We start from the raw sequence: 20,632 nt of genomic DNA, 5'->3' as shown, positions 1-20,632 counted from the left end.
TGATTTACACCAGGGCAAATCAGATTAGAATTAAGCTACATAGGGTTTTACAGGTTTCAGAGTAACAGCCGTGTTAATCTGTATTCGCAAAAAGAAAAGGAGTGCTTGTGGCACCTTAGAGACTAACCAATTTATTTGAGCATAAGCTTTCGTGAGCTACAGCTCACTTCATCGGATGCATTGTACAGAACCTATTAGCTACAACACTATTAAATTCTATAGGATTTTCCCCTGGGGCTATCTTGTTTGCACAAAACATCTGTACACATCTTCCTTTCAATACCAAGATGTAACAGTGTATCTTCCCATCCCCCACCCCATTACTTTACTCATTTCTAAATTAAATTCCACTTAAACAGCACAGATCATTGCACTGCTGAGTATTCTTACCTCTATGTTTCTTTTGCTTTGGGGTTCGAGCTTACTTTCAAAACTTGCTCTAGCACATATTATCTAAACATAAAGATGCAAACAAGATCCAGAGAGGAACTTGATCGCCATACCATGCCAAGGATTCACTCTTTGAATGATAGCATTCTGCTACATTTACCAAGGGTGGCAACATTTACATTAAAAATCATCATTTGCAGAGGAGTATATAACTAGGCCATCAATAAAAAACAACTCAAACAAAACAAACAGCAACAAAAACCAGTGTCTCATTGCAGGAGCAAGATTTATAGTCTAATGTACTTGATAAAAATAGTGATTTTGCTTATTTTTAAGTTACACAGCAGGGGAAAAATGGTGGGCATTTTTTACTTAATGTTGATTTTCATTCTTTTACCTCTAAAATGAGTAATCATAGAAACAATGAGGTTTGGTGGACAGTACTGATTGGTATATTTTGGAAGTGGGGGAAGAATGTGTTATTTCACAGTAGACCATAACCATTCCTATTATTCTGCTCATTAATCAATTAATTAAGAAGGATTCACAATGATCATTAATCTATCCTTGAGGATAAAAGGCACTATATAAAATTGTCCTCAATTTGGTAAAAATGCCTTAACTGGTATTTTTGCAATTGCAACCCTCTTTAGAGTAAATTATGTTTTCTAATCATTGCATGTATAAAAATATGTAGTTAGTAGACTAACTCTTAACAGCTTGAAAGCATTGTAAGGGAAATGTATTTAATCAGGTGGAAAATACACCTTTCAAATTGTTTTCATGTAGATTTAACCAACCTGAGACATGCATTTACACAAGCTTAAATATTTGCTAGTCTGCGTCTTAAGCGATTTGGTTTCACAACCTTCCAAGGAAGATTTTTTAAAATGAATCAACCATTTAGAATATGTTTTACATCGTCTTCAGCAAGTGACATAAACTGTGAAAAAGCTGAGAAAAGTTAAAACTAGCAGCTTTATCCTTAACTCAGACCAAAGCAGTGTGAGTCCGAATACTCTATTTTTGTGTTTTGCTTGGTTTGAATCAAAATGCTAAGATTACTGAAATTTGGGGATTTTTAATAACTGAAGCTTTAAGATAACTTGGTAAACCCGTGCAGACACATAAATATGTATATTATTTCTTGCTTCTGCACTCATACATATTTATGTACACGTATATGCATAAAAAACACCCACCTTCAGACAGCTGTTAAAATATACATTTGTATGCACAGATACAACACAAAGATAGTTACACACACGTGGATAGATATATACATATAGACACAGATAGGCACACATATGGACACAAACACACACGTGTATAGACACACATATACAAATGGACACACGGATGCACCCAACATATAGATATATACACACAAATATAGAGATAAAATACATTTACTCACACAGATATGCACATCTATGCACACACGGCTAGATACATGCACTTATAGTTATTCTGTATCTTTTACAGAACTCCAAGATTAGGATGCTGGGAACAGCCAAATCCCTGCAGAAATCTCTAAGGAGCCGTGAAGCCCCGTCAATGCGCTGTGTTCCCCAAGTCTCTCCCTCCCAGCCTGCTCCCTCCTCCAGACAAGACCATGCGGTGAACTAGGGGCCGGCTAGGAGCTTGCAGGCTCGCTTGCCAGTGGCCACCCGCGCTTGGGAACCAAACGGACAGTAAGTTCAGTCCCCCCTCGCCCCCCCGCAGCGAACCTCTGGGGAACATCTGGCTGCAGCCGCTGTGCCTTAGGTGAGCCGGCCGGGGAGCCCGTGTCACTGACCGCCGCCGGGTCCCACCGAGTCACGGCGCGGAGCCGTCGCGACCGGCGGTGGGTTTGCAAACCAGGGAAAGCCCCGGGGTCTGGGGGGCTCGCGCCCCACCTGCCCTGTGCAGCGGAGGGGCCCAGGGCAACCCTCGATCACCTGCCCCCTTTCCCCCCACCGCCAATCCCTGCAGCTCGAGGCAAATACACCTGCCCCCCCCCGCCCAATAACTCCCCCCGGGATGGCGCCGCAAGCCGCGCCCGGGCAGCGGGCAGCAGCCGCGGGGCCGCGGTCGCTCGCCTTACCGTGCGGGAAGGGACCTCCCGGCCGGCCGGCGCGGCGGCTCCTGGGCTCCGGCTCGCTGCCGGGCTCCGCGCTGCCTCTCATTCGCCCTTTAAGATCCACGAGGGAGTTCGCCCCCCGCCGCCCCGGAAGGTCCAAACTTGTGCGAGGAGAGGAGCGTCTCCCCCGTCCGCCCCGCTCTGGACCGAGTCCCGCTGGCAGCGCACCAAGGCCTCCCGTGCGCCGGGGGGAGGCTGGCGGTGTGTGTGTGGGGTGGGGGGCGGGGGGGGCGGAATCTGCGCTCACCAATTAACCCCCCGCTTCCCTGCTCCTCGCTCCTCCTGAGCCCGCTTCTTCCCGTGCACCGGCCCCACGGGGGCTCGCCTCGGCCAGGCTCCTAGCGGGGGCTCCCTGCTGCGGAGCCGCATCTTTCTTCGGCTCCTTCTTTCCCCTCCTTTCAGCTGGGGGGAGCTTGGTGCAGAGCCTTAAATTACCAGCCTGGCTGGGGCTGTCAAGAGGAGGGAGGCGAGGGGGGCAGATTTTGCAGGCTTCCCATTCCCAGCCAGCACCAGCTGCCTGCAGAGGGTGCGGGGGGGACGTAGGATTATTTCTCTAGGGCTAACTCGGAAGCAGGAGCATCCTGCGCTCCCGGGCTGCCGGGGGACGGCACGAGCCGCGCACGGAGCAATGCGATGAGCCGCTCTCCCCGCAGCTTTCCACCTGCACTGGCAGCCCGGGCAAGAACGGCAGACGCTGCTATCTCCTAGCAACCCCGCATCAATCTTCTTGGGAGGCTCCTAAAAAGTTCTGATTGGAGGAGGGAGGAGGGGAGCCACACCCCTGCGAGGATGCTCTGGGTGCTGCCTCGTTGTGCTTTTCAGGGGGAGAAATTCCAAGAAGGGGCTGGAATGCAGAGCCAGATCAGTCTGGTGGGTCGTCTGCTCCCTGTCTGCTTCTCTGTCTCCCGCTCTCCCTCAGCTGATTCCAAAGATCTACTTTGGTTCTCTCTTTCTTTAAAGGAAAAACAGCTTCCCCCTCCCACCCCAACTCTGGCAGAGAACAGCAAAGAGGAAAAATGGGCACCAGGAAAACAAGCCAGAGTGCAGCAAAGGCAGAAGACAGGAAGCCAAATCAATGTAAACAATCTAAAATGTATAAAGATATATTTTCAAATAATCAGGTTTGAAAGGAAAATTTGGCTTGAAACCCCACAAACGTCAGAGGACAGTTAATACGGGGTAATGGATCTAAAGGGAGACAATTAACCATCATGGGATGAATGAACCGCAGGGGGCAACGGGTGCAAATCCATTGACTTCAGCTAGGGTGAGTTTAAACAATGCTGCCAAGCAGCTGCATGGGGGACCGCAGTGTGATTTACTGCTCATGCTCCATTGCCGGGTGTTATTATTGAGTAAAAGCTGGCTGAGATAACAACTAGGGACATCTCCTTCATGACAGCTCCGGCTGGGATATTTTGCAAGTTTCCCAGCTCCTCCTGTTTAACAGGAAACTTCTGGCCACTGTTCCCTTAACTGAGCAAGCACAGCACACATTATTTATTCCCTCCCCACTTCAAGTCAGGCCTGGCCCCCCTTCCTTCCCTCAGTGTGTGTGATGTAGGAGTCTGGGGAAGGTGAAGGAGGACTCTGGAGCATTGCAGTCATAAGCCTCGAACAAGGGACTGTGCAGTGGCCCCATGTTGTTCGAAGCAGCCCTGATTCCAGTGACGAATTAAGCCACTTTAAAAAATTACCCTATCTCTGGTGTTTAATATTTAATGTTATTGAACAGCTGTTTGCTTTTGCAATCCAGCCCCTGCGTTTGAGCTACTTGGGCAATTGTACAGGAGTTCTGTTCCTGGGAGCCAGTGACATTTGCTGAGATGTGCCTGCTAAACTGTTTCATTGAGGCCGTCAATGAAGCAAAGAGCAAACCATCAAGGGCTCTATTCTCCTCTGGGCTTACACTGCTGTACATCAGATGTAACTCCACGGGAGTAAATGCACTTCCACCAAAGTAAAAGAGGAAACTCCGCCCCCAGTGCTTTAAATCATAACTTTGTGTAGTAGCGAACCAAGCCCTGCTCACCTTGTTCATGCTGGTGAAGTCTGGCTGTCAGCTAGGAGTAGGGAGGGTCTGATTCTGCACTGACTCGTACCTTGTGTGGTCACTGTTCAAAGTGAGTGTGAAATATTACCATTTGGATTCAGTAGCATTTAAAACCCACTCTGTGGGATTGGCCAGCATAGGGGTGGATGGAATAAACAGGGTTCAGAGATACTGTGGGGCTTGCAACAGTGGTGAATTGGCATAGAGATGTCCTGGCCACACCCCCTGCTGCCCCCGGGCTGCCATGGGACACCCCTGACATGTCCACTGGGGGCAGTTGCAGCTCTGCAATCTCTGGCTCTGGTGGAAAGGCCCCTAGCACCACTATTGTGCCACATGGGGGCTTCACACCTGGTTTATGGCAACAATCAATCAAGCCCTCTGTACATAGTTTGCACAAGTGTAAATAATGACACAAGGGCTTCAATCTCAGTTTTCACCACAACCCCTTTTCACTGACTTTATTGGCCTAAAGGGGTCACTTATTGCTAAGGCTAAGATTCTGTGATGGTTATTTTTAGTAAAAGTCATGGACAGGTCACAGGCAATAAACAAAAATTCACGGAAGCCGTGACCTGTCTATGTCTTTTGCTGCTGCGGCTCCATGGTTTCCCCTACCACCATGGTAGCTGGGAGCTGTGGGGTTTTTCCTTTGCCCGCGGTGGCTGGGAGCTTCAGGGTGACCATATTTCCCAAAGAGAAAATGACACCCCCAGCCGCTCACCCAACGTGTCCCGCTCCCCCCATGCGAGGCTGTTGCCCGTCGCTGGAACCCTGAGGAGGGCCCCCTCAGGGGTCTGTCACCTGTCCCAGGAACTTTGCAGGGGGCCCCCATCACTTGTCACTGCTGTTGCCTGTCGCTGGAACCCTGCCAGGGCCCAACTGGCTGTCAGCTCCTGAGTCCTGCAGCCCCTGGGGCTGAAGCAGAGAATGTCAGGGAGGTCTCTGGAAGTCACGGATTCCCTGACTTCCATGACCTCCATGACATAAACGTAGGCCCCCAGCCACAAGGTTGCAGGTTGGCTCTGTGCCCCACAACAGTGTTGTAAAGTTCAGTTAATTTCTGTCTATGAAGTGCTTTGAGACCCAATACCACATTCCTTGCACATCCAAACTCCCATTGACATTACTGGGAACATCGGGTGCTCAAAGCAGGATGGTCTCCTGGAGGGGGCACTGAACTCAGGGCTCAAGAGACATTAGTGCTATGCATGGCTTTAGTAGAGACTACTTGTGTGATTTATTGGTGGGCGTGCGGCAGAGGGCTTCCGAGAACTCGGCCAGAGTGAGAGGCAGCTCTAGCTGGTCTCGGTCACCCGCGCTCACCGTAGGGAGTTCGTCCCAGAGCACTCTGCAAGCGTTAGGATCGGTTGGATCCGGGGAGAAAAGGCTTGCGTAGAAGGCCCTGGCCCTCCCGCACATCTTGTGTGATGCTGGGCAAATTGCTCAATCTCTCTGTGCCTGAGTCCCCTCTCTTTAAAGAAGGGATAACAGCTGTGAAGATGAAATTAGAGCTTGGGAGAACCCGGGATTTCTGTCCCAAGGAAAATTTTGCATTTCTGATTTTTTTTCTCATTCTGAATCAGAAAGAAAAGCTGGAGATGTGAAATTTTCCATAGCATTTAAAAAAAAAATTAATTTCAGAAGAACCAGAATGGATTAAAAATATATATATCTGGTCCCAGGACCATGGGTTCCCATGCAGCCTTCTAAAGGGTGAGCTACCAAGGTGCTAGGAACCTGGAAGCCTAGGCAACCCCAGCTTCAGTCCTGAGGAGCTTGGGCAGGTCGATGGGTGGATGAACTGGCAGGTAGGTAGTCTGGCCAATCTGCCTGTCTGATTTCTGTCAAAAGTTTCAACAGCATCAACAAGTTCCTGTTGAATATTTTGATTCCATCAGATCATTTCCCAGTAGTTCTGCCAGAAGAATGTCAACCATCTCTAGATAAACTCCGTTAATGATTGTGAAGAGAGGAGGTGGGGTCAGATACTCTGGTGATGAGGGCCATGTAAGTACCTCAGTAAATAGAACAAGCATGCAAGATCAAACCTCTAAGTGCATGATATTATTACTTAGAAAAACCCTCAATGTCTTAATGCTGCATCTGGAAGAAGAAATTTTAATGTGAAATTTATTTTCCCATCTCAGTCTGGAAGGTATAAGTCAAGGGAAAATTAAAAGTGTTTTTCATGGGAGTGATTTGCCTTCATGAGCTACCCACTAGTGAAATAATAGCTTTTAGTGCTGTTGATTAAAAGCTAGATTAGTTTCAAATTGGCAGTTGAGCTTCCAGATAACATTTTCATAGTAACCTCTAATGAACAGAGGAAATTGTTTCACAAAAACTCATAAATTTGATTAACAACCTCATGCAGGCCCAGAAACAAAAACAAAGGGATGGTTTCTTATTTTAAGTGGCTTTTAAGATCAGCTTTAGTACCATACAGTGGTCACACTTGAATACTTGCTAATTTGACCTTAAATAACTAGTTCTGATAACCTGCATATATGCAGTGTTTCCTATACTTGCTATTGGCAAGTGCTTTGCTGAATTGGGGTATTATCTAAGAAAAATGGTAGGAGTACGTGTGTGACCACTATATGTGATAATGATTGTAATAATACCTAGCTCTTTTCCTGTGCTTTTCATCAGTAGGTCTCAAAGAACATGTCTACATAGCTTTCAAAAATCCACAGTGGTGAGTCTCACATCCTGGGTCTACAAACTGGGGCTCACACTATGGTGCTAAAAACAGCTGTGTAGATGTGAAATTCACCACCCTCCCCAGGTTTGAACATCTACATGGCTGTTAGTACGGTAACATGAGCCCAATGAGCCTGTCCGTAGACCCCGGTTTTGAGACTCACTGATGCGGGTTTTAAAATGCAGGCTAGACATACCGAAAGGGCTTTACAGATGAGGTCAGCATCATTATCTCCATTTTACAGATGGGGAAACTGAGGCACCGAGCAGTGAAGTGATTTGCCCAAGGTCACTCAGCAGGTCAGTGGGCAGAGCCAGGAATAGAACAAAGGACTCCTGAATCCCAGACCAGTACTCTAGCCACTAGGCAATATTACTGCCTTAATTAATTATAGGAGATTAACACTAGGCGACATCCACATTTTTATTTTTAGGGGCAAATCTTTTCCCTAGCCCTGAGCCTGAGTAACATTATGGGGATGGGTGGGAGCAATTCTCCTTCCCAGGCTGTGGAATAGGAGGAGGAGAAGGTAACACAATCCTGATTAGCCTAGGGCCGGATCATGGCCCATCTTGCAGGCTGGTTCAGGACATATGGACTTCTGTTACTCCCCTGCAATGGCTACTAACTCCCCGCTACCCCACCCCCCACCACAGGTTGGAGGGGAGCAGGCTAGGGAGAGAGTAGGGGGAAGTGTGATATACCACACCAGGTGTGGATGTGCACTATGCAAAGGTCTGGTGCAAGGACTTAGGGCTGGTCTACACTACAAAGTTAGATCGGCTAAACTACATTGCTCAGGGCTGTGAAAAATATCACTCCTTGTACAATGTAATTAAGCCGACCTAAGCCCCTGTGTGGACACTGCTATGTCAATGAAGAATTGTTCTGTTGACCTAGCTACTGACTCTCAGAGAGGTGGATTTACCAGAGTGATGGAAGGGGTCTGCCGGCGCTGTAGAAAGCACCTACACGGTAGCGGTGCAGCGACAGTGTTTCTAGTGTAGGCGTACTCTTAGGCCAGGTTTGCACTACAAAATTATCGACCTAATTTACGTCGGCATACAGCCGCCCCAGTAATTACATCACCTGTGTGTGTCTACACTTTGCTCCTTGCACTGGCGGTGTGCGTCCTCACCAGGAGAGTGTCTATCAATTGCACTGTCAGTGTGGGGCATTGTGGGAAGGTTCCTGAAAGCCAGTAACAGTTGACAGAAGCAACGCAGTGTCTACACTAACACTGCGTCAGCCTAACTCCATCAACCTTGACTCTACGTCTCTTGTGGAGGTGGAGTTATTAAGTCGGCGTAGCTGGGCAGTTACGAAGCTGGGAGTGAAATTTAAGTGTAGACACTTCCATAGTTAGGTGAATGCAAGCTGCCTTGCACCAGCCTAACTCTGTAGTGTAGATCAGGCCTTAGATTGTGACTCTCTGAGTCTCTTTGTGGGGCAGCACTGGGCAAAGCCACACAGTTTAGCCCTCAGTAAGAAGATGTGTCACTGGTTCGTATAGTGATTGCTGCTTACATTATTTTTCATCTCTTCTTCTCCCACACTCTAGTATTCAGAATCAATGGGCTTTCTAATCAAAACCAGACAAACATTCTGTTCTAGCTATCAAGTAGATTACTGGATTCTGGATACTGGTATCATCCAATACATTTTGCTTTTGGCTTAAATCAGCTTTAGGCTTCTGGGCATTATAGTATATTTATTATCCTTGAGGGGGCCACTGAGATCTGCAGCAAAAATTGGGGATTGGTCCTGCTTTGAGCAGGGGATTGGACTAGATGATCTCCTGAGGTCCCTTCTAACCCTGATATTCTATGAGTCTATGAGTCTATTAGTATTCAAGCTGTTACCAATTTTGTTTCCTTTAAATGTAACCAGTCTGTTAGAAATATTTCCTTTCTCCCCTTCACAGGAATTACGGCATTTATATGTTTTCTTTAAGGTGCTTGCGAATTATGGACACGTTGGCTTTACTCTTGGGGGTTTCTGCAACATTGTCAAGATCTGAGCCACTTAAAGCGTTGGCTGGCTTGATATAAAGGATTGTTTGCAACTCTAAAGTGGCGTGTTTGCCAAAGAGTTCAGCACAGTGCTGTCAGCGACAGTGACACATGGATCCATTTCCTTTATAATGCTATCATATCTATGACCTACCACATACAAAGCCAGGCAAAAGATCTACATTTTCCCATTAACTCAAGATAAGGGCTTCCTGTGAAATAAATACACTCACAGCCCAAAGGCAACAGCTTTGCAAGTCTGAAAACTCCACTTTAGCCTATTTTTATTATGCCAGTTAGTGTATTTCAGATTCCCCTCACACTGAGAATCCATCTGGACATACCACTGTCTGAATATCCTGCTGAGAATTTGCATTGCCCCTTGTTGAAAATGAAAGGCTAAATTTAGAAGTAGGAAGTTTGTTAAGTTCTTCTGGTCAATGATATTCTAACTTTTTGAAAATTGGGTTAGGATTTTGTCTTGCAATTTTTTTTTTTTTTTGGCCACAAGAATTTTAATAGCAATCCCATCTCAATACAGGTAGGATGATATGGTTAAAAAGCTTGCATAAATGGGCAATGCTCCATTGAAGTCAATGGAAAATAAAATCGGTAAGAGCTAAAAGTCACAGACTGAGGATCTGGCCCATGTTTTAACAAAAGCCAACATTTTTCCAAGAGAAAAGCATTTGTGTGCTCGGGGTTCTGATAAAAACACAGATTAAAATACTCAGGGCAGAAGGCAACTAAAATATTTTTCAACTATTTTAAAACCTCCATTGCACTCCATAATCTTCTGCAGAATAAAGATGTCTCCTCTAATTTAAAGAAAAAAGAAGCAACCCTTTGTCACTACAAGAGAATGGAAAGAATGGTATGATTTGCTTTACACACAAAAAACGATGTTCAAAGAACATTATTAGGATTGTAAAGTCAAGCACTTAAAAGCTAGGACATGTCAGAATGAAGGTTGCCTGTATAACCTTAATTAGGCCCCCCTGTGCATATGCATTATGATACAGCCTTAATTACATGACCACATACTATTTTTTTCACAGGACCCTGCCTCATTCAGTGCACAGAATGGATGAACAGCTATTCAATATTTTTTTTAGCCTTGTTGTTCTATGTGTGGCCCAGACCTTATTTACTTCACACTGTTCAAACCCTGCCGTGAAGACAGAATTATTAATTTGCTAATGGTCTTCTTTATGGAGCTCATAAATACTGTATCCATGTGCTTCACAACCCCTCCCCTCACCCCATGAGATGAGGGAGTGGTATTATCTCTATTTTATAGATGGCCAACTGAGGCACAGAGAGATTGAGGTCAGAAGTGTCCACTAATTTTGGCTTCCCAATTTGAGACACCAAAGACCTGATTCATCAGAGCATTTAGCATTATGAAGCACTTTATGTATTCAAGGCACAGATCCTATTGACTTCAGCTGCAGCTGTGAGTACTCAGCACTTCTGCAGATCAGATCCCCCCCACCCTGCAAATAATAATATAACAAAATTCAGCCTGAGGCAGAGACCTGGCATGGAAAGCCTACACAGATAATAAGGTTTTGGCAAAGCTCTAAGCAGCAGAAAACAGATTTATAATGGGAAATGTCAGGCAACCTTAATAATAGGTGATCCTACCAGCCTTGCCTATAGTGAAATCCATAAACTGTTTATCATGTTTTTAATTATGGAGTGGTAGGGTTGCCAGGAGTCTGATATTTGACCTGAATGCCTGGTCTAAAAGGGACCCTGGCAGCTCCGGCTGTTAAAAGTTTAGTCAGCAGTGCAGTGGGGCTAAGGCAGGCTTCCTGCCTGCCGTGGCTCCGCACAGCTCCCAGAAGCAATGGCATGCCCCCCTGTGACTCGTAGGCATAGGGGCAGCCAGGGGGCTCTGCGCGTTGCCCCTGCCCCAAGCACCAGTTCCACAGCTCCCATAGGCTGGGAACCATGGCCAATGGGACCTGTAGGGGCAGCGCCTGTACATGGGGCAGCGCGCAGAGCTGCCTGGCCATGCCTCCACATAGTAGCCGGAGTGGAGACATGCCACTGCTTCTGGGAGCTGCCTGAGGTAAGTGCCGCCTGGAGCCTGCACCCCTGACGCTCCCGTGTCACAACTCAGTGCCCCAGCTCTGATCGCCCTCTCACCCTCCGAACTCCTCAGCCCCATCCCAGAGCACGCTCCTATACCCCAAACCCCTCAACTCCAGTCCCACCCCAGAGCCTGCACCCCCAGCCAGAGCTCTCACCCCCCCCATGCACCTAACCCCCTTTTCCAGCCCAGAACCCCATTCTGTACCCTGAACCCCTCATTTCTGGCCCCACCCCAAACCCGCAGCCCCAGCCCAGAGCCCGTAACCCCTCCTGCACCCCAACCCCCTGCCTCAGCCCAGAGCCCCCTCCCATATTCTGAACCCCTTGGCTCCATCCCCCAGTCCAGAGGCCCCTCCTGCACTTCAAGCCCCTCATCCCAGGCCCCACCCCAGAGCCAGCACCCCCAGCCAGAGCTCTCACCCTCCCCACTCCCAACCTCCTGCTTCAGCCCGGAGCCCTCTCCTGTACCCTGAACCCCTCATTTCTGGCCCCACCCTGGAACTCGCAGCCCCAGCCCAGCCCCTGTACCTCCCTGCACCCCAAACCCCTGAGCCAGCCTGGTGAAAATGAGCATGTGAGTGAGGATGGGGACAGTGAAGGATGCGGGGGAATGGGGTGAGTGAGGGGCAGCGCCTCAGAGGAGGGGCGGGGCAAGGGTGTTCGGTTTTGTGAGAGTAGAAAGTTGTCAACCCCGTGGAGCGGTGTTTGTTCGAAAGACCAATTAACAAATGTCAGCAGGCCTGATCAAAAGCCCAGTGAAGTCAGTGGGACTTTCTATGCAATTCACTGAGCTTTGGATTATGGCCTTCGACAAAAAGAACTGTGTGGGCCCCATTAAAGTCAAAGTCTTAGGGAAATGCTGCTTTTGAAAAAAAATCTTCTCTCTTTCCTGTGTCACCTGGTAAAGAATCAGGTGCTTTCACCATTTCATGCCCTTTGATGAGAGGTTTCCTGAAAATGCTGAGCTTTTCATTTTTTGTAGCTTTTTGTCCATTAAAGTTTAATCTTGAACATTTAAGTGACCATGTGAGAGGCAATAATAATAGTAATACTCAGAGCTTCTTCTTTTCACCATGAGAGCCTTAATTAATCCTCTGAACACCGCTGTGTTACCGTTTGAGGAAACTGGGGAAGAGCGATTAATGGCCCAAGGGTGCAAATTTTACTCTCATTAAGCAGTACTTGTGAGAATAGTTCCATTGACTCTGCGTGAGTGCTGCTCCGTAGATCTGATTCTCCTTTCATTTACACTGATGTAAATCAGAAGTAACTTCAATGCAGTGAAGGGTTTTATCCAAGTCTCAGACTGTTGTGATGTCACAGTCAGGGCCAGCACAAGTAAGGGTTGCAGAATGAGGCCCTAAGTAAATCATTCAAGATGACGGGGGGTGTCATTGGCAGGCCAGGGATAGGTGCCAATCCTATACTCTAAATGCTCTCCTCTCTCTCAATGCAGATACAATACAGAATTATGTAGAGAAGGTTTTCTCGACACTTTCTTAGTATTTAATAATTAGTTATTCCCACCTAGTAACCGCGTAGTTATAATATTGTGATACAATTGGGTGGTGTGTTTCTATTGTTTGTGAGAGAGTCTATTCATTGGAAATTAGGAATTGGCAAGCTGATGACTCAGAATGTTAGGCTCGATTCGTAAGTATGCTCTGGCTCCTTTGTGCTACTCCATAGATAGAACACAGCTGTAGACCAGGATTAAGTGGCCAGTTAGGCTGGGATTACGGCGGTGTTATACTGCTGGAGCAGTGCAAAGCAATCAAGTATAGTGGGTAAAAGTGGCCCATAGTATTGAAAAGTATTCAGACTTTCTAACTGGATATTGTAGATTGTGGGAAGTGCCTAGAGTTTTAGAAAAGCATCATAAACACAAACACAGAATTTAGTTAATCCACCTTTGCCATGAAATACTCCAGCAATAGCACTTGATGTTGCAAAGTGCTAAGAACTCTAACCCTAATCCAGCACTTAAATCAGAGAATATCAGGGTTGGAAGGGACCTCAGGAGGTCATCTAGTCCAACCCCCTGCTCAAAGCAGGACCAATCCCCAATTTTTGCCCCTAATCCCTAAATGGCCCCCACAAGGATTGAACTCACGGGTTATCAGGCCAATGCTCAAACCACTGAGCTATCACTCCCCCAACTAGCAGGATGGAGTTCACAATGACCACACACCATTCTGTTTTAATTCTGAGTCATACAGGCTGCACCTTGGTATTGTAAAGTCTCTGGGGGAGGGTCCGGTTAAATTTGCATATTCTACACACTTCACTTAGCATTCAGAGCAGTGTTCACCTACACTCCTGTCAAAACAGCAGGATGCCTCCTGAATTCCTTGCCCTCTGTAAATCTTCCATGGGCTTCAGTGACCATCTGAATGTGCAAAGATTACAGAGTCAGCTCCAATAATAAGCTATTCCAAAAGAGCTCATTTGTGCCCTGTTGGACCAGCCCAGTTTTGGGGGCAGATCACCAGGAAGGCTTGGGCTGCCAGGAAGCAAAATGCTCACTAGATCTCTCTGATGTGTAGGGGGATTGCACCTGCTACTACAACCCTGTAAGGGATGCAACCTCTTTCTTCCTGCTTGATGGTCCCAAAGACTGTTGCAGAAGAATGTAGAGCCATGGTCTGACCCAAGGGATCAGAAAGATCCCTTAAGCAGTGATCACAAGGAATGCCCTTCTATCTGGATCTTACATGGGCTGCTCAGTGAAAGGTAGAGGTAGGGGGCAGAAGGATCCACGGTGCATCCGGGAAGGGCCAGGCAAAATATGACCCGAAATAACCCTAAAGCACGATTATCACAATGTGTATATACACATGTAAAGACTCGAGGTAGCACTATGTTCAGAGATGATTGTCAGTGCATCTATTTACTCTCCTAATCTGCTAGTCACAGATGAATAATAAAAAGCGAATCAAACAGAAAAAAAAAGACATTTCTGAAGTGAAAATAGAGACCTTTAAATGGTACGTGAATGCAAGCAGTGCATGTCTATATACTCAGCTAAGATAAGGTGTTTTCTTCAAAGTAAAAGATATGAAGGGCAACGTTGAAGTTAAATAGCGTGGGCCAGATCCCTAGCTGGTGTAAACTGATGCAGTTCCAAGTTAGTTCCCAGAGTATGTTATTAGTAATTATTTGAAATACAGTCGCACCCAGAAGCTTTAACAGAGGCATGGTCCCATTGTGCTAGGTGCTGTGCGAACACTTAGTGTTTGTCTTCACTGCGAAGTTAACACAAGTGTTGCCCCCCAATTAGAGTCCCATCCACTCATGAATACACTTCACTTGAGTGCTGCGCTGCTTTTAACTTGAATTCACCAGCCTCAGAGGGGGTACGTCTGAAGCTCGAGTGAGCCCGACTTGTCAGCCGCTACCATGACCACTCTATAGTGTGGACACAGGTTAGTGCTGGTAGCCCACAATTCCACCCCCCATGTGCCCAGAAAGCACAGGGAAGTTTTCCTACAGTTCACTGGGAGAGTATTCATCGAGGGGCTCAACTACCATGGGATGCGCCCACTAAAGTCTTAGTGCCCCACATGAGCGAGCGCAGTGCTTGCAGGGACAGCCTCTCAAGGGTTATTTCACAGTGTGGCCGCTCTCACTGGAGCTCGGCTGACTCGGGTGCCAGTAACTGGAGTTAACTCTGCAGGGAAGGCAGAATGTGAGACAAGTTCCTGCCCCCAAGAGTCCACAATTCCAGTGATAAGACAGACAAAGGAAACATTATTCGCCCTGTGTTACGGAAGGGGAGCTGAGGCACAGAGAGACTAATCAGGGCCAGACTCTGAGATGGTGTAAGTCAATGGAGCTATGCTGATTGATACCAGCTGAGAATCTGACCCTAAGTGTCACAGACAGATCCAGGAACTGCATCCCAAGCCAGTATCTTAACCACCTTACCCTTCCTGCTACTAGCACCCTCACTTACTGAAACGGAGGAGACTTTAAAAATCCCATTTATTTTCCACTAGTGACGCTGTTTGATTACTTTTTGTCGGCACAGGACAATGATGATAGACTGGCCAGTATCACTTAGGTTTATATAGAGACTTCCCTAGTCAGCCACACACATTTTATTGCAGCGGCATTACGCTGAAATGTCTGGACTACAGACAATTCAATTAAAAAGGGAAAATTGCAATGGAGTTTTTAAAAATTAAAAGAAAAAAATCCCGTCCATCCTCAGATTTTAAAACCTTGCTGTTACAAGATCAAGATTTGGCATACATTTCTTCAATAAAGATGCAGAAATAACACATCTAAGGAGAAAATAAAAACAACATATGGTATGGCTTTATTTTGCATTTCTGTGTTACCTTGCCTTGTGCACAAAACAGAAAATGGTTTTTAAAAAGAAGCAAATATGCAGTTTTGCTATGAATGTCAGACATAAATATTTCAAACATTACTATAATTATGCTAACAGTTATCTTTTGGCCAAGACTTAGGCTTGGTCTACCCTACCAACTTATGTTGGTATAACTACATGACTCAGGGGTGTGGAAAAGCCAGAGTGATGCAATTATAGCGAATTAATGCCCAGTGTAGACAGCATTATGTCAATGGGAGGGCTTCCCCCGTTGACATAGTGACCACATCTCAGGGAGGTGGAGTACTTAGGCCAATGGGAGAAGCTCCTGTCATGGGAGTTGATAGCTGTGTGGTAAATTACAGAGCCTGTGATTTACCATGAGCTGTTGACTGTCTTACCTGCATGCTGCCCACTAGCCCATCTCCCTGAGACTTACTCTAACAGTCCAATCACATGAGCTGCCATTAAAAAAAACAACCATCTGCCACAAATTTATTTTACCCCTAAATTTGGATTTCTCTCCTCTTCCTCTTCCCCTAAAATTACGCCTGCCTTAGAGCCAGGAGGGACAAGATTCAGGTCAGGCAAGATTATCGACATCAAAAAGTGTCTCAGTTTTGAAGTCTGATGTCTGCCAGCCCTCAGGGATCGGGAATGGGAGGTTTCTACCATGAGAAAGGAGGAGTCACAGCTTTTTGATGGAACTCAGCACTCCTTTTAGCCTTGGAAGAACCTGAGCAATGGTACCACTAAGGTGCCAGTTAGGGAGGGCTAGGGATGGTGAATGATCTCTCCCCTCCCCCAAAAAGGTTTTGCACTTGCTCTAAGTTCCCTAGGCTGTAGAGCTGGGGTTGGGGTCCGTGGCCCAACCATTTTTAAGCACTGGTCCCACATTAAATCCGTACAGTTGCTGCTGGAGCGTCACTCTGGCTGAGTGGTTGCAATGCCACTGAAATTTCACTCAGCCGCCCCCTGCCCAAATGGAGGGGTAGCCAGGCCAAATTTCAGTGGGTGGCATAGTGACCTGGCGCACGGGGTCACAATGTCACTCAAATTTGCCAGGCCTCCCATGCATCCAGACAGAGGGATGGGAGGATGCAGGGGTGTGTGTGTCTGTTCCTCTCTGGTGGAGCACAGAGGAATCTGCCAAGAAATGCACTCTTGGTGACTCCAGCTCATGGGTTGTGTGGGTAAGAGAGAGGGGAGTCTTCCTGGCAGAGGGAGATCTGGGGTCCCTGTGGCAGGGGAGGGGGCTATGAACGGGAACTGGAAGTAGGTCCTTGCTGGGGGGATGGGTAGGGCAGGGACTGGAATCCCTCCCTCCACTCCCACAAGGAATATCAGAATTAGTGTCCCTGGACCCGAGGTATCCAACTTTAATGCCTTGACATTTTCAGTACAAAAAATCTATTTTAGGTCATTTTTAGAGGTTTTTATGGTTCCCCCTGGGCCTGTCATAGCAGGACTCATGGTAACGAAAGCCAGTGCTGCAAACGCTTATGCACAAGTCACTTTATGCATGTAAATGGTCCCACTGCACCTAAAAGTGAATTAAATGGGGCTACTGACATGTGTAAGGTCACTTATATGCATATGCGTTAGCAGCATTCACCGTAGGGCACATGGCTTTCCAGGCTGTAGTTTCTTTCAGTGCTTGTTAGTGCAAAGGGGGCTAACACATGCAGTACTAAGGATAAATTATTTCCACATTCTTCAGGCAAACTGCTGTTGCTTTCCCGTTGCTAGAAATAATCAGCAATAAATTAATGTTTGGTGATACTCTTTTTTTTTTTAAACGGCAAACAGAGAATTTGTGCAGAATATTTCAAGGTCTGCAGGCTGTTAAATGACTATCATACGCTAGGTCTATGAAATCATTTGTTAAAAGGAACTCACTATGTTTTGCCTTGTTCTTCCTCTCCCATCTCTGTCTTCTCTCCTCAGTCTGTTCTCTCACCTCATAGATCTGCCTTTCATGTTGTCTCAGTCTCTGGCAGGCTCCATGTTTTCACTCCAACTAACTTCTATAATGTTCAATGGCTTTTTAATTCAATGGCTTTAAAGATCTTCCTCCTTTCATCTCTCCCAGGCATTGTTATTCTCTCCTGAATCTACCTCTTACATGTCTGCTGATCGGTGTTCTTTCTAATATGTTCATTTGTCTGCCTTTACTCTGATTATTAAATATATTGTGTTAGTGCAGGGGTGGGCAAACTATGGTCCGGGGGCCACATCTGGCCCTTCAGATGTTTAAATCCAGCCTTTGAGCTCCCGATGGGGAGTGGGCTTGGGGGCTTGCCCTGCTCCATGTGTGCCATGGCTCCGTGCAACTCCTGGAAGCAGCGGTATGTCCCCCCTCTGGCTTCTACATGTAGGGGCAGCCAGGGGGCTCCGCATGCTACCCCTACCCCAAGCACCATCCCCGCAGCTCCTCTTGGCCAGGAACTGCAGGGGCGGCGCCTGTGGACAGGGCAGTGTGCTGAGCTGCCTGGCTGCGCCTCCACATAGGAGCTGGAGAGGGGGACATGCCGTAGCTTCCGGGAGCTGCCTGAGGTAAGCACTGCCTGGAGCCCACCTGGAGCCCTGACACCCTCCTGCACCCCAACCCCCTACCCCAACCCTGATTCCCCTCTCACCCTTCAAAGCCCTCAGTCTCAGTCCCAGCCCAGAGCATCCTCCTGCACCCCCTACCTCTCATCCCCAGCCCCACCCCAGAGCCCTCACCCCCAACCGGAGCCCACATCCCAACCCCCTGCCCCAGCCCAGAGCCCCCTCCTGCACCCTGAACTCCTCATTTCTGGCCCCACCCCAGAGCCCGCCCCCCCAGCTGGAGCTCTCACCCCCTCCTGTACCCCAACTCCCAATTTTCTGGGCATTCATGGCCCGCCATACAATTTCCATACCCAAATGTGGCCCTCGGGCCAAAAAATTTGCCTACCCTGTGTTAGTGCCTAGCAGCCCCAGCATGGATCAGGGCCATATTCTGCGAGGTGCTGTACAAACATCTAAGAATGTCCATACCCCAAAGAGCTGACAACTTTCATAATCATATCATGAGCCACAGCTGCTGGGAGCAGTTTATTATCTGACAACCTCAGCTTTCTTTCTTTTCTTTTTTTTTAAAGTATATTTCTAGTGCTTATGGTTGCACAGAAAACCTTGAGAACCCGGACTCTAAATGTTCCAACACCAGAAGGCAAATAAAAAGAACCCAACATTTTGTATTTTTACAATGTCATAATTTTAACCCAATCTCACAATTTGGGGGGGCCTGACTTGTGATTTTTGAATGAATGGGGTTACAAGCTGCATTGCACCTTTTGCTAAAGCTGTCTATTCCCCTTTTAACCTTATCCCAGTCTCATCCTTATTCTTGTCCTTCTCTGGCCTTTGCATGGGCTATCTCTCTCTCTCTCCTTTCACAGGCTTTGATCCTGCAGCTCTCCACTCCAGCAAAACTCCCACTGACCTCAGCTCTTTTGATCTGGAACACTTCTGCTTCTAGATGAAGGGAGCTAGCAGAACTAGAGTCCTTGGAAGATCACAGCAGCACCGTTTTTACTGTGGGATTCAGTTCTGTGGAATTGTTACTCGTAAGAGGGGCTTAGTCCTCGGGCCTCATCCCCTCCCATTTATAACACTTCAGTCCCTAGGACTGGGGCTTTTCAAGTGCTTTTGACAATCCCAGCCTCAGAATTTGTCACTCACAGGTGAACGCCTTAGAGGTGACACCTAATGTTCCTGATAAACAGCCCAGTGTAATAATCAACCTCCAAACAACTGATGTTTTGCTTCACAGTGTTCGACTGTTATATACAGCTTATTTCTTTCATAAGTGTGTAGAGGGAGAAATATTTCCACCCCTAGATGGGAAACAGGACCTTGAGGCAAAATGTTATTTTCCTGTTCTCATCTCCCGTGTACAGCCTTATATCTGACCTAGTAAAGTGTAAAACACCCAGGTGATGGCTTTCAAAGTAATTGTTTTCTGAACAGAGCCAAGAGGTTGAAAGAAATGTATCCAGGTTACTATTTCTGCTGTTTAGGGCAGGGGTGGGCAAACTTTTTGTCCTGAGGGCCACATTGGGGTTCCTAAACTGTATCGAGGGCCGGGTAGGGAAGGCAGTGCCTCCCCAAACAGCCTGGCCCCCGCCCCCTAGCCGCCCCCTCCCACTTTCTGCCCCCTGACTGCCCCCCTCAGAATCACCCACCCATCCAACCCCCCTTCTCCCTGTCCCCCGACTGCCCCAACCCCTGTCCACACCCCCGCTCCCTGCCCCCTGACCGCCTCCCCCAAGAACCTCTGCCCCGTCCAACTGCCCCCTACTCCCGGTCCCCTGACTGCCCCCTGGGACCTCCTTGCCCCCTATCCACCCCCCTCACCCCCTTATCATGCCGCTCAGAGCAGCAGGACTGGCAGCCGCACCGCCCGGCCGGAGCCAGCCACACCGCCGCACTGCCCGGAAGGAGCTTGCAGCTCCGCCGCCCAGAGCACTGGTGGAGCAGCGAGCTGAGGCTGCGGGGGAGGAGGGACAGCAGGGGAGGGGCTGGGGGCTAGCCTCCCTGGCTGGGAACTCAAGGGCCGGGCAGGATGGTCCCGCAGGCCGGATGCGGCCCGGGGGCTGTAGTTTGCCCACCTCTGGTCTAGGGTCTTGGATGGGTACATACTTGTGGCAGCTTGCCCCTGGTCCCACACCCCTCGTTGCCATAGCTACATGCTATTTTTGGCACATTCGCTGGATGCGAGCTATAAGGGTGTGTCTCCCTCAGCTGGGAATCCCACTCCCAGCTCAGAGTGTTGACGGACTCTTAATGACCTGCTCAAGGTCACACAGGAAGTCAGTGACAGAACCAGGAATTGGACCCCATCTGTTAAGTCCCCGTCCAGGGTTTAAACCACAAGATCATT

General features: G+C 47.8%; 1 protein-coding gene and 1 long non-coding RNA gene across 4 annotated transcripts in view; one reads left to right on the top strand and one right to left on the bottom strand.

The window, feature by feature from the left end:
- The window catches only part of GRM3 (glutamate metabotropic receptor 3), a 146,522-nt gene extending 143,083 nt beyond the window's left edge, over positions 1-3,439 (bottom strand). Inside the window, exon 1 of one of the 3 annotated variants that reach the window (XM_037889265.2) lies at positions 2,477-3,439. The gene's annotated coding sequence lies outside the window, so the exon portion shown is untranslated. Of the gene's footprint in view, positions 1-1,807; positions 2,050-2,476 lie in introns of those variants that run through there. The other 2 variants (XM_043552550.1, XM_043552545.1) reach the window with 2 other exon arrangements.
- Positions 1,997-19,630, top strand: LOC122466781. Its single transcript, XR_006292587.1, has 3 exons — positions 1,997-2,084; positions 3,473-3,589; positions 19,149-19,630. It is a non-coding gene; the product is annotated as an uncharacterized LOC122466781 (long non-coding RNA).
- Positions 19,631-20,632: the final 1,002 nt, after the last annotated feature.

The sequence above is a fragment of the Chelonia mydas genome, chromosome 1 (genome assembly GCF_015237465.2).
Source record: "Chelonia mydas isolate rCheMyd1 chromosome 1, rCheMyd1.pri.v2, whole genome shotgun sequence".
NCBI lineage: Eukaryota > Metazoa > Chordata > Testudines > Cheloniidae > Chelonia > Chelonia mydas.
Note: the sequence above shows the minus strand (reverse complement) of the source record. Positions and strands in the feature narration are given on the sequence as shown.